The sequence below is a fragment of the Triturus cristatus genome, chromosome 2_1 (assembly GCF_964204655.1).
Source record: "Triturus cristatus chromosome 2_1, aTriCri1.1, whole genome shotgun sequence".
NCBI classification, from domain to species: domain Eukaryota; kingdom Metazoa; phylum Chordata; class Amphibia; order Caudata; family Salamandridae; genus Triturus; species Triturus cristatus.
In genome coordinates, this window is record NC_140581.1 from 292,729,969 (window position 1) to 292,744,293 (window position 14,325).

At 45.0% G+C, this 14,325-nt stretch overlaps 1 protein-coding gene across 4 annotated transcripts in view; it reads right to left on the bottom strand.

The window, feature by feature from the left end:
- DAB2 (DAB adaptor protein 2) overlaps nucleotides 1-13,659 on the bottom strand; it is a 269,293-nt gene extending 255,634 nt beyond the window's left edge. For 2 of the 4 annotated variants that reach the window (XM_085631150.1, XM_085631147.1), the window contains exon 1: nucleotides 13,414-13,659. The gene's annotated coding sequence lies outside the window, so the exon portion shown is untranslated. The remainder of the gene's footprint in view (nucleotides 1-13,413) is intronic. The other 2 variants (XM_085631152.1, XM_085631151.1) reach the window with 1 other exon arrangement.
- Nucleotides 13,660-14,325: the final 666 nt, after the last annotated feature.

Here is a 14,325-nt window from a genome sequence, read left to right on the forward strand (position 1 = left end):
TTTGGAACAAGGCTATTGTTAGACCTGGCATCTTTTGGCGTGTTTCCTCTGTCTTTTTGCTTTCTGGCCCCATGTTTTTAATGGTATGTTGGACTTCATTTGGCTGGTTTGGTGCCTCTGTGCACTTTCTCACTACTGTTCAGTGTTGAAGTGCAAGTGCTCCCATTGTAAATTGTGTTTATGGATTCCATGTTTGGATTATTTGAGTTACTACTAAATCCCTAGTACATTGCACTGTGTGTGCCTAGGGCCTGTAAATCAAATGCTGCTAGTGGGCCTGCAGCACTGATTGTGCCACTCACACAAGCAGCCTTTCAAAAGGTATCTCAGAACTGCCACTGCAGTGTCTGCGTGCAGTTTTTGCTGCCATGTTGACCTGGCAAGTGCCCCTACTTGCCAGGCCCTAACCTTCCCTTTTCCTACATATAAGGCACCACTCAGGTAGGTCGAAGGTACCCCCATGTGCAGGAGGCTGATAATGTGAAAGGTAGAACATGTCCCAGTGAGTGTGACATGTCCTGATAGTGAAATACTGCCAATTTCATTTTTCACTATTGACAGGCTATCTGTCCCATATGCTAACATTGGAGTTGCGTTGTAACATTTTACAAGCCTAACTTTCCATTGGGACAAGATGGAGAAATATGCCCGAACTCAGAATTTAAAAACACATCTTATATTAAAGGTGGTTTTTATATTATCTGCTTGAAAATACCACTTTTAGAAAATTGGTATTTTCTTGCCTAACCATTCTGTGTGCCTCTGCTGGTTTGTGTATGGACTGTCTGGTTTGGGAGTGACAGGGGCTGGGGATGTGCATTCACTGTAGACAGCCACAAGGGGGATTGAGGTGTGTCCTGCCTTTCCTGGGAGACTCATAGTTCAGCTGAATAGGCCTGACCTGCTTTTAGAATGGTTTGAGGAGTATTCACCAGCACCTGAAAAGGCAGTGTCTCCTCTGCCCAATGCTATCTCCACCTCCTGTAGTGAAGCTGGGCCAGAGAGAGCAGAGCTGGTTTGGACTGGGTTCAGAGACCCTTGCCACAAAGAGAACAAAGAGGAAATGTGATATAAATATTGGGGACCTGACCCCAGGATTTTAGAACTCTTTTGGATCAAGGAACCTGCCAAAAAGAAGAGCTGGAGAAGCTTTGAGGAGGAACTACCACTTTGCCATGTGCTTTGCAGTGTTGGCCTGCAATGGCTGCTTCGGTCTTAGGCAGAGATAGGACTGGACTGAACTTTCTGCAACTTCTTTGGTTTAGTTTCTCCAAGGGCTTGAGGTACAGCTTGCCATCTGTTCAGGAAGTCTCATGAACAGCAAAGACTTCAAGTTCATCTCCTACCAGCACTGGGAACTGTGTGTTTTGTGCTGCAACAGGAGAAAAAGCAACTTGACGCCGTCAACTACACCACTGCCGACTCCATGTGCTGAAGGCACCATGGAGGGCACCGCCGCACTTCACACCGCAACCCATGTCTCACCAATGATGACACACGCCGCTGCCACCGAGCCGCTGAGTGCACCGCAACCTGTGGGTGCCCCACTTCACACTGTCCCGCTTCACACACCACACTGGTATCCCCGATGCCGCTCCACGCCGACATCAACGCCACTGCTTGCACTATGGTTTGAGAGTACCAGGCCCCACACCGCAGCCTTAGCATACCGACGCGGGCGGCATCGACTCTGCTTTGTCAGCCAACGACAGAGCTTCAGCAATGGCGATGCCGCTGCCTGCACCGTAGCCTGCTAGCACTGCAGCGAGCGCCGCCCCACTTCGCAGCGCAGCCCTGGTCTCACCGACGCCGCTGGATGACCGTCACCGAGCTGCTGCCTGCACAATGACCTGAGGGCACCGCACGCCGCACCACTGTACTTAGCACCGCAGCCCCAATGCCGCCGACACCAGTGCTCCTGCCTTCAACCACACGGAGTCCGATCTGCAACGCGTGTGACTTCAAAGGCCCGATGACTCATGCCCGACCTCCGGAACCGATGACGGCTCTTCAGAGCTCATTGCGAGCTCCTGTCCCTGCATTTCTAAAGGTTCTGTTTTGCGGGTCTTTCCCGACACCGTAGCTGGCCCACGATGCTGCAGTCAGCCAGAACTGTTTAGATTTGTTGTTCACAACGCCGTCATAGTCCCAGACAGAGCTATTGACTTCAAGGAACTGTATTTTATGCCTATTTTTGCTTAGTGATATTTCTAAGAACTGTATGGTGGATTTTTATCTTCTTTGGTCTTCTTTGCACAGATAAATTGGATATTTTTCTAAAACTGGTGTGATGTCCTTCTGTAGTGTTTTCACTGTATTACTGATGGTTATGTGCAAATGCTTTACACACTGCCTCTGAGATAAGCCTGACTGCTTGTGCCAAGCTACCAAGGAGGTGAGCAGGGGTTATTTTTATAAGTGCATTCCTCTTATCTTGACTAAGAAGAAGGATCCCTACTTGGACAGGGTAACAACCTGCCAACGGGAGACCCCCATCTCTAACAGTTATTTACGGATTCTATGTCACTGCAGTGGAATATAGAGGTTTAACTGATGTGGCAACACCAAAGGAAGGGGGATTTTGCTTCCTCAGTCACCCCCCTGCTTCGCCCATGTAAGCAGACATCCAGAGAAGACGATGTAATAAGGGTGGCACTCTTGATCCACCACCCACCACTCCTTCTTTCAGGTGTGGGTCTGCACAGACTCTCGGCTGAAAGGAGAATCTCACTCACGCTGAAGCGATTCACTAAGAGCAGCTGTCAACACAGTGCTGGCTCCCCATTCTCTAACTGAGAACGTAGAGAAAGACAATTGGGTGAAGACAATATGGCAACCTCAGTGAGTGGAGGGAATAGAAGGCACACATCTAGGTTTAGAGGTTTTAAAATAATATCAGAGCGAGGAAGGGAATTACTGAGCATGATTGGGGAAGATGACAAGATGTCAGCTATATTTATTAAAAAATATTTGGCTGTGGGAGGTCACTGGTTAGGATCGTTAAGCATAATGGCACAATATTTCATATTGTTTAGCATTTTTTATTTAGACAGTGGTGAGTATTCTTGAGGATGGTTGGGGAGGGTGAAAGAATGGCAGGTATTGGTATCTGTAATATTTTGGGTGGGGAGAGTTGCTAAGTGAGGTAGGAAGGGAGTGAGGAAGAATAGAGCTTGAGGGAAGTATGAATGCGTTGGGAGAGTGTATTTTGTGAGTGGCTCCCTTATGAATCTTCTCAGTCTGTGGAGTACTCATGGGAGCATACACAACGTAACACTGTACATGGATAACTATCAATGACATTGAGTTTTACACTTTGGGTTCCAAGTGACATCATATACAACTTGAGCTTTGCTCTTGCTATCTATATTATTACATTTGGTCATCTTAGGCGAAAAACCCTATTATTAAACATTACCCATCTGCAGTATTATATATGTCTGCAGCAGGCGGCGGCCTGCTAGAAGAATGACAGCCATCGCTTCAAAAAGGTGAGGTAGTACTGTATAGGTTCAGCAGTCTTCTAGAGACATCCATGGTTAGTCCAGAAAGGAGGAGGACAAATCTAGATTTATATAATCAATTCAAGCAGTAGTACACTTTGTTTTTAAGGTCCGGCTTGACAGAACAGGTGTTGCCAAATAATTATGTGAACATCACTAGAGAGGGGCTTTTCCTCCACATACATGTTGGCATCCAGAAGTACATGTTTTGTGTGCTTTCACGAAAAAAGTGCTTGTCCTCCACGCAGCTGTAATCATTTTTTTATTTATCCAGCTGCCTTAGCTTAGACTTTTATAGAGATGCACATGACATTGGAATGCTATTAAAGGGTCTTACATAACTAGATAATTTATGTTTTCTCTGGCTGCAGCAAAGATGGGAGGAGAGCAGTCATTAACCACCGTGGATTCTTAGGTCTGGATTAACTGTGCAACTTTCAATTGACCTTTTAATCTACACCAATATTATTATACAGTTCTTTGCTTCTACACAAATACCCATGCGTCTTTCTTCTAATGCCTCATAACATTCCTTTAAAGCCAGGCCTATTTGTATTGCCAATGCTTGCTTACTGCTGCAAAATAGATAATAACTGGCTGTAGATTACTGTGATATGGAATTGTGTGATATGTTAAAAATGGTTACACTTAACATCTTCTAGGCAAGAATTAATAGAGGATGCGCATGAATGAATTCCCACCACATGCCACACTAACATCCTACATCTATGCTCTGTGCCAACTATGTCTCTACCACGTATCCTAACACTTGGCGTGTGACACCCAGGCAGGGCTAACAGGAACAATCTAAAGTGGAAATACTTTACTACCTAATTTAACAAGTGAAACTTCTTAATAGGCCAGTATAACCGCTTAGTAAAAATTGTTTTTTATCTTAATAGCTCTCTTCGAGATCAGGCAACAATAGAGCTAACTTCTTGGGCGGTGACGCTTATGGTGTCCCCTGATAAGAGCATATCAACAGAGCACTAAAGGTGGCAGCAGGGGCGGAACCCTGCATATCTGCTACTCCTCGTTTTGGGAGTGAACACTGGTCTATTTTTTTTGGGCAGGACTAGGTCCTCTTACCCATATTGTTAACAAAAACCCATCTCGGGTTTTTAAACTCAATGTGATCACTTTATTTGTGAAAGGGCTTTAACATCACCAATATTTCCATTTCATTGCAACTTTACAAACGCCATCATTTTTTCAAACTCTGAAAAACAGGACTGAAGTTGAAATACACCTTAATCTCTTCACATTTGTAAAGAAAAGTTATACCTTTTTTCACTTGGCTTACATTATATGTTAACAGACTTTTGAAACACCAACATGGAACTTTCATTCCCGTTCATCATAACAGCTTGCTGAAATAGCCACTGGAGTGTGGGGGCTTATATCAATAAATTAAATATAGTTTTCCCAGGAGGGAACAAACCTTGCTACAGAATAAACAATAAAGTCAGCAATAATAGCTTTAAAATAAACACAAAAAAGCCCTAGAAATTACGTGGCACCCTGTGAAACGAAACCAAAATAAATTACTTCCATATGTAAGGCTGCGTTTCTGAAAAGTATGGTACATCTCATGACACACCGCTCAGATGTCCCTCCAGGCATTTCCGCAACAGCTGTTAAAAAAAATCTTATACTGTTTCTTAAAAAATATATCCATTCCTAAAGTTTATCAATAAATACCCTTTGTGATATTTTTCTTTAGAGCTTCTTTCATAAAGTCGCTAGCTGCCATCCCCATTTTGACTCATTCTGCATCTGGCCTTCTGCAAACTCCTCAGTAACTCTCAACCTATTTTTATTTAATCTGCTAACAGGCACGGTGCTTTACAAGGTCATACATTTCATTTTAATCCATTTGCACTCCACATTTACATAGAAATAACTAGTTGTCAACTTTATTGTCTCATCATTTGCTTATTTAATCTTCTCAATGTCTTCACTGTTGGGACGCCAGCGACTGGCCACGTTTGGGGGTGAGGCCTCATAATACCTTGCTGAAGGGGTGAATTATCCCATTTGATTAAATGGATAGGAGTCAGAATTTCTTGCAGAATTTTAAGGGGCCTTAATTACTTCCATATATACAGCTACAGTCATTCCACATATAATTTAGTCAGTTCCTATAGAGTGGCACTAGGAGCAGACTGCTTTATAGAGAACATTTGCGCTTTGTGGTGTGTCTGTGAAGGGTCCGGTAAAGATTACAGAAACCAGAGTTGGATGGGCTGTGGGCCGAGCCCACAGTCAGCACAGTCTCACTTGGGGCCATGCTGACAACACAGCGGTGTGGCTTCCAACACAGCCAACAAGCAGCAGGCCCGGCCTGCAGAGGCCTAAGAAGACGAACACAAGGTCCAGCACAAAGATCAAGCACTGAGGGGAGAACCTTTGGATACTTTACGGTCTACCTGTTTACTATCCTTTGGGGGAGCTGATGCAGATCCAAGGGGAAATCAACATAATTGTATCCGCGAGCCAATGTGCCTGGACTTGCACTAGTCATTCCGATACATGTTCTGCGGAGCAGCCAACGTAAGTACTGGTTGCCCGTGTTTCTAGTAAGGACTTCCTTAAGAACAGTATACCATAGTAAAGCCACCATGTAACTTGTATGTACAATATTGTGTTGTGTGTTGAGAGTAAAGTAGATATTTTCTAATTAAAAGCATTGGTCAGACAATTAATTATTGACGGATATCTGTCTTATTGAGTTCAGTGTCTCTAACCTACAGCACCTCCCTGAGTACACCCATAACTGCTCAACTTTGCTACCCTGAGTGTCAAATGCCAATGGAATGTATTTGGTACTCAGATGTATGTCCACGAATAAGGTAAATCTCCATGACAACAGTGGTAAAAGCCTCTCATCTGATTGCTCTAAGACTCCTTAAAAAGTTCCCACGTATGTTTTCTAAAGTGTTTACTACTTGTTTTGCCAGTTCATAGCACTGTACATAAGGGGATTTACCATTATCTACTTTATTACTAAGTCATTTTTGATCTCGAAAGGATCAAATGTTGGCTAAGTTGGCCAAACAGAGATTTAAATTTGCTCCTTCAACCACTCTGTTTCATTGCTTCCCCTAGCCCTTCCACGTCCCTTTTTTTTCTGTTAGTATTTTTTAGTTTTTTTACTTTTTAGAATGGTCCAGTAGCTGCAGTTTGCTGCTATGCTGACCCTTGAACTATTTTATTTTATTTACTGTTCCAAGATGGTTGTCTGCCATCTTTGAATAGTAAATTTAAAAAAAGGCAAACGGCTACTGTGTCCTAACGTATTCTCATGCATGTGTACTGATGTTTGTTCGTGTATGCCATCACATATTGGCCACCTGTTTTATGGTCAACACCATTCAACAACGTAAATAAACATTGGATTGGCAAAACAAGAAGTTAGCTAATGCCCTCCAAAGGCAAGAACTATTGGCTTTGCCAATTCTTGTTATGGTATGTTGTGTTTTATATTATTTTATGGTAAGCAGTATTATTTAATGTTGCGCTATTATATGTTATTATTGCATTTAATGAATCGCCATACTATGCTACGTTACGGTCTCTTAAGCAATCAAAAATGGCTCCTTAACCTTGTTATCTACATCAGGCAATACTGAAACACTTACATAAACACAAACCACAATCATAAAAGTATCTTTACTTGATTGCATGTTATAATTATCTGTTTGGTTATGATTACAACAATGTAAAAAATAACAAGGGTAGACTAACAAAATTTATTGAGTTGCCACCCAATATCCAGTCTCTATATGAAAGTGAAAAACCCTTTAAACGGAGATTGCCAATCAGCTGCAAAGGTGACCTGCCAGTGGCTTTCAACACACTTGAGGCACGGTGTCAACGCTTTTAGACATGAAGGATGAAAGTTTTAAGATCCTTTATTGGAAACCTACTAAGGACCCGAATCTATTTTGAACTCTCTGTTGCCTTTGACAAATTTGGCCAGAATAGTTATCTCTTCCATCTTGAGAATTACATGGAGATCACGGTACGACCCTAAAATAAAATCCCGCCTTCCCACTGCTCCACATGCAGCAGGTACAAAAATTGTCAAAAAGACCTGACTGGTTATGAACAATTTATTATATTTTAAAGACACCTGAGGAGATTATAAGAAATTTTAAAACTTCCTCACAAGCAAGGCACACTATCACTAACCTGTTGTGTCTAATTGTTCAGTTTCAAGAAGAAAATGTCAATACACCACATAAAAAGGAGATTTGTGTCCCCACAGAGTTTGTGAAAAAAATGTGAGAAAGGTCAGAAAGTACCTCACGGTAGTATCACCAAGGGGGGCTTGCTGGTTGGTACTCACTAGCTCACCCACTTTATCATCATCAATAACTTTCTTGACCAAAAGAAAAAAGTATGTGCTTCTTCAAAGAATTCTCAGAGGTGAGAAAAGGGAAGAAAAAACAGTTAAAAACATGTGTAAATGCACTGTCAGTGCTTGTATCACTAGAGTGCCCACTGGTCCCATGAGAAAAGAAATGCAGTTCTCAGGATTTAAAATGGGGTACAACTCACTTGCTAAACATAATTTTATTTGGTGCCGCGAGCGTCCTCAATTTTAAAAAATGGCTTGTATTGGGCCATTTTCAAAAGCAAAAATCCGACATGTTTCGTTGCCAACCTATTTAGGCAACTTCATCAGGGCTGCCAGGGTAACCAGTCTTCACCTCACTTGTAACTCACACCGGACCGAGTGGTTGCTGTCATCCCTTGTACCTGCAACCCACTCCTCAGGGAATCATGCGCTAAATGGTCGCGTGCCCCATTGATGACTGCGATCGTCAGTATCACCGCTACCACGTGCTGCCAGCAGCTTCGTGCTCCATCCCGAATGAAGCTGCTGGATGCACGCGGTAGTGGATCTTTCCCGGATCAGTATCGACTTGCCCACAGTGTATGGAGCCCAACGGGGGCATGAAAGGACATGTTCTGGAGTTGCCCGCTGTGTGCGGTGGTCACGGACTCACTCCCCAGAATAAGGGGCCGTACTGACCTTTATAGTATGGCGAGTGGCATGCGAGGGCTATAAAAGCACAGAAATGTTGGGAGAGTGACAACCCGCTTTACTGATTTGGTGTTGCTGATGGTCTGTATAATGGTCGCCATGCATTTGAAGGACAGTGTTTTGCTCAGTATGGAACATTGGAGTGTGGCAACACTTAAGTGGAGTAGGGCCGAAGCTGTAGCGCTGCGATAGGAGGAAGCACGTGGATTGCGAAAAGAAACCCATTGCAGCAGACTGGGAAGGTTTACAAGACACCCTACAGGCACCTCAGGCTGACCCGGATGCATTGGATTGAGTAGGGACATGTAGTTACTGAGTATTCACATAGGTCAAAAGGTATAGAACCCCACCACAATCATCCCTGGTCTACCCAGCCACTCTCAGATGTTCAGAGATGGAAGGGTAGTGGGCACAGCAAGGACACTGATCATGGTCTAAAGTACAACGAGAAACAGGGCCTACCACACCAGGGTGGGTGCTGTGAGGGTCTGGTGAGGAGCAGGCTTGGAGGGAATGGCCTATTGCCTATTGTTTGAATTGGTAATATGTTGGTGCACCTTATGGAACCTGCATCTTCTGATTATCTAGAAAACATGTAAAACAGTTATCAGGGCTTCGGAGGGAATACTGCTTGCAGTGATGTGTCTCACTGGTTAGCAAGTTCTGGCCTGCTTACTGTATTGTTGATAATGAAACTCAAATAAAGATGGTTCAAAAAAGAAACTAAAATAAAACCCTTAAAGACAAGCTCGGCATAAGTTACACTGTACTAAAATGGTTTGAATCTTATCTTTTTTTTGATTTATCAAAATCTTTCTTGCAAAAGTGAACACTGCACACTGCACATAGTCAGTCAGTCCAAAAGAGAAACAAGAACACATTCCTCGGTAATATATATATATCACAAAACTAAGTCCCAAAATCAATTAAATCAATCCATACTATGCCCACCACTTTCCCAAAATGTTGGCATGTTTCTCAGGGCATTCTTGAGCGGCATACATGGGCTCTTCCTGTTTACCACTCCAGTCCACCATTCCTGTTGAATCATAGCTTGACAACAGACACCAATTTGCTAACATTGGAAAGTCTCTCTTTTTACTGACCCTGTTACCTTCAATGTACCATGGGCATCAATCTTGTCACACTTATACTTCAATATTCATCTGAAGCCTTTGAGGAGCTTCTAACCAAATAAGGGATTTGGTATCATCTCTATTTAGATGATACCCAGTTGTACCTTATACTCTCATTAATGAAAAAACAGGATAAATGCACATCAATATGTGGGTTTTCGGACCCAAACTTTTGTTTCTGCAAAATCCTTTGCAATTAAACTTGGCAGGGAACTTAAACCTGTAACTCACACCAAGAATCAACCAAGCAGTTTTACAACTCAAATCAGAACTGCAATTGCTTCTTACCCACCAAATAGCCTTAAAAATGCTGTGCAATATTTTGTACTTTCCTGCATTGACTGTGAGAAAGCACTTCTCACTGGGTTGCTTCATTAGAGGCTGTGCTGCATGCCAGGATTGTCTCAAACACATGCATATATCACACTAGTCCCCGCCTCCTAAAAATGGCCCCGATAGAGGCAAACTGCACTTATACAACTGCTTGTTTAATCTACAAGGCGCAGCACTGAAATACCCCTACATACCTCTCTCAGAAACTGAACATCTCTGGAGGCTCCCTCTTAGAGAAGAGTCTACAGATCACACATTTTATGGAGAGGTCCTCCCGTGCCCATTCCTTCTCTGAGCATGCATGTAAGAGAGGGAGCTACCTACCAGTACAGCCACTGCTCATCTCTCTCAGTCTTAAAACCGCACTTTCTCAAGAAGCACTTCAATATTGAAATCTTTCTTTCTCTAATATTGAAAACCATTTTCCTCTCTTCAAAACCTAGTAGGTGCAAATCTTGCTGACCTTTCTGTAGTTTATGGCTATGATTGTACGTCTTGTGACCAGAATGCAGCTGTCATTAAACTCTCACCTTCTATCTCACATATTAACTGTGTACATATTCCTTTTTGTATAGAATTTGAGACAAGGAATATTTAATCTGTGGCGCATAATGTGAGGTGCCCCATAAAAAATAATCCAGTAAAAAACAAAAGTTGGTGCCTCCCATTCTAAGCCTGGCACCTCGGGCTTCGTGCGTCCGGAGAAGAAACCACTATTTGAATGCATTTGATGGCGCTATGCTAAGTGATGTCATGGTATTTACATGTATCTAATTTTCTAGTCTCGTACTGTCTTATCTGTTACTGAGAGAACTTAATTCAGGCGTAAATTCACCTCAGTGTAAACTGGTGAGTGGATGAATGAATGAATACATTTATAGAACGCTGAGGTTAAATCGCTAGCATCTTCAGGTTTTTTTTAGCCTCTAAAGCTTTAACAATCTATCTCAATAAACTAAATGTCAATTTTCCTGTGAAAATGTGCCCTTGTTTGTAACTTAGTTATTCCATGTTTAAAAGTCCTATTTCCAGAGACGAGCAATGAACGTTAACCACCTTCGAAGCAAACGATGTCGTTTTCTCAAATATTATCTCAATGTTAGTTTTATGAAGGAAATAACGGTTTCCTTCAGGCCTGCTGAACTGGATACATAGTAAAAAATCTGCCTTCTCTGCGTGAAAGAACTGAAATAATGTTGTAAAGAAAAGAACAGCGTTAGATTGTTCTTAAAAAGCCAGATCGGCGGCGTGCGTCTGAGAAACAAAAAAAACGAACTCCCCATTGGCTGCTGATCTTGTAATCCCGTCACCCTGCCCAATTATGAAACAATGCACTCTTGTTTACAGTGCAGTTTACTTGTCAGGCTCGCTCCATTAAATGCACGTTGGACTGCTGTTTGTTCACGTCGAGAGCGAGTGGAGGGCTGAGCCCGGCCTGGGCAGATCCCGTGTGTTCAGCCTGAGATAAGCCCATCAGGCAGAGACAGCTGACAGCCACCTGGGAGACGGCGGGGAGTCTGTCACGGGGTGTGAACGCACCACGAGTCACGCACAGCGGTCAGGTGCGAATCACACCTGAGTGAGAGACAACTATTCCACGGTGTCTTCTTCGTCACTTCAAAACAATATGTGACGCATTCGCAGGCTTGTCACAGTGCTTGCCAAGCACCCCCAGCCGGAACGCAGGTCCCAGGCACACAAACACGCCTTCAAATCACCAGCAGAGCGGCTCTTAAACCAAAACTACTGCACGAAACGCACAATTCGGTCTGAGGAAATACATCGTGGGTTACCATAAGCCGTGCACTTGGTATGTGACACCAAGGTTAAAAGAAATCTTGCGCGCCTTTTACAAGTGATGTAATTGCCCAGCCTGCTCGTAATATGTCCAAATCGGTCGCCTGGGTCTGTGAAGGCAGGAAGCCGCATATTTTCTGTCAGGGGTAGGTAATCTAAACCAGCCCCACAAATTCACTGCTCTCTGTGACACGTTCTGTCCTGGAAGTGATTTGTTGGTGGAGGCAAGCAAGGTATGCTCAAAATGCATGCTGTCTCCCTTAAAACTCAGCCGCCCGTGCCAATACATGCACGGTGACAAATAGTCGTCACCCGGCCACTGAAAATTGCTAATATAGCGGATTTTCAGCACTAGAGCAAATGTGAGCGGATGCGCGCTTAAATCACCAAACGGGCTGTGCTGACATATCCCCACCCTCCGAGTCACCGCTTCAAGCCGCTACGGATGGACGCCAGGTCCCGCCTGCGCCAGCACTTCCTTCTCTACTCCACTGAGCCTTGCAACACCAACTGTATAAGAGACCACGTCACACAACGGCATCTGGACCCCATTTAAAGCAAGAACAGGGTGTTTTTCCCCCTGCCCATTGCTTCTTTTACATGAAACCAATACCCGATCTAGCTCATACAGTTGAGACACAAACTTACATTCGATGTGTGATCTTGGCAGGTTTGCCAAAGGCACAAAGGAATGCGACTGTATCAGCTGTCATGGGTGGGCAGCTTGAGTACAAGGCTCGCAGATACACTTAAAAGCCCACCTCTCTAAAAACAATGTACACCAGGGGGTGGTCACCCTTGCTCGAACCCGTCCTCCCCAGCCCCCTGGCCGAGCCCTGAAAGGGGATGGAGGTGATGGAAGAAGCCATAAGATTCTAACGGATGAGTGCATTTAAGACAAGGGCCCGCTGCTCAAAGGGCATTGCCCAGGGGCATGCCCAGTTTGTTAATGTTGGAGTCTAACATTTTTTAAGCGCTCTCCGTCGTGACAAATCATAAAACATCGGATACGTGAAAATCTCAGTACCACAAAGTTTGGTCAACTGGAGAATTGCCATTGAATTCCAGCATCCCTGCCTTAGGAGGGTCATTTCAATGTACTGCATATACACCCCATCACCTGAAGCGAGCATGTAAGGCCGCCATCCATAATGCGCCTGCTGTCCAGTAAGCCCACTCTGTGCACTAGTGACTAGAATGATAGGTGCTCATAACAGAACAGCCGAAGGTATTTATGCATTGCCACAACACACGGGCTTTTCATCAAATCAGTACCAAGGCTGAGTACAAATGAGGGTGATGCTGTGTGCAGCCAGCGGCACACACCGCCACCCCCTAGAAATAGATCGTGATACAATAAACCTGGCAGGGACAAAGCAGAAGAAATGTGGGTGTCACAGCTGCTGGCCGGCGACCGGCTGCAGAGGGAGGCATTGGAGAGCGGTGAATGTACTGCAGAATGCGGCTCACCCCCTAGGGCCTGCCGGGCATCACGCTGTGACATGCTGTCTGCCCCGGCCCCCCCCTCGGGAGACCCTGACATCTGACCCCACGGCAACGCACGGTCCGCAGAGCATCCTCGGTTACTTACGGCAGCAGGCAGGTCCTTGACGCCTCAGGCTCTCCGCATGTCCCCCGGGGCTGGGGTGTCCGCCGGCTCCTCCCGCTGCCAAGGGCCTGCAGCCACCGTCCGGCAGTCTGCGCCGCTCTCGTACCTCCTCCCCGGCTCCCTGTCCGCAGTCTCCTCCCCGATAGCCCGGAGCAGCCACTCAGAGCCGGGCGGACTGTGCTGCCGCCGCCGCCGCTGCTTCTAATCAGATGTTGGCAGCTGAAGGAGAAGCAGGAATGCGCGCTCGTGTTTTTGCTGCTGCCTAGGCCAGGCAACTCCCCCTCAGCGGCGCTGCTCGCCGAGATTAACTATTTCTGTCCTAGGAGAGCGGCCGGAGCTCCGGGTCTGCGCTGCTGCGGCACGCGCGTCGAGGCTGATACCTGATAGCCGCCGGGGCTCGTGCTGCTCAGGCCCTGTGACTAACTGCAAAGCAATGCAATGTTTGCTGCTGACAGAAAACAATCATTGCACTGGCGTTTCGCTTTCTGCTTTAAATTAATTACGCCCAGTCCTCTGAGAAAGGAGGGGATTATTTTCAGGGTTGAAGAGCCTCCCCGAGCCCGTTATTCCGCCTTTTTGTTCTAAAAGGGGTCCAGTGGGATGAAATACTCATCTCCAGGAATACGCATTGAACACGAGCTCGGACTTCCAAGAAGGGTTTCTATTACTCTTTCCGAAAAGCTGCCCCCCCCCCCTTATCCACCAACGAAACACACAATTTCATCTCAGTGATTAGAACTCCCTCCCCCCCACATCCATGTCTGCTCAGCCACCCTGGTCGCCTCCAGTCACCCATGCAAAATACATTAAAAAGGCACCATTATAATTTTCACAGAACGTGTTGCTTTCGGGTAAACATGGCACTATAGAGGTTATACCGGTATGACTTCACCG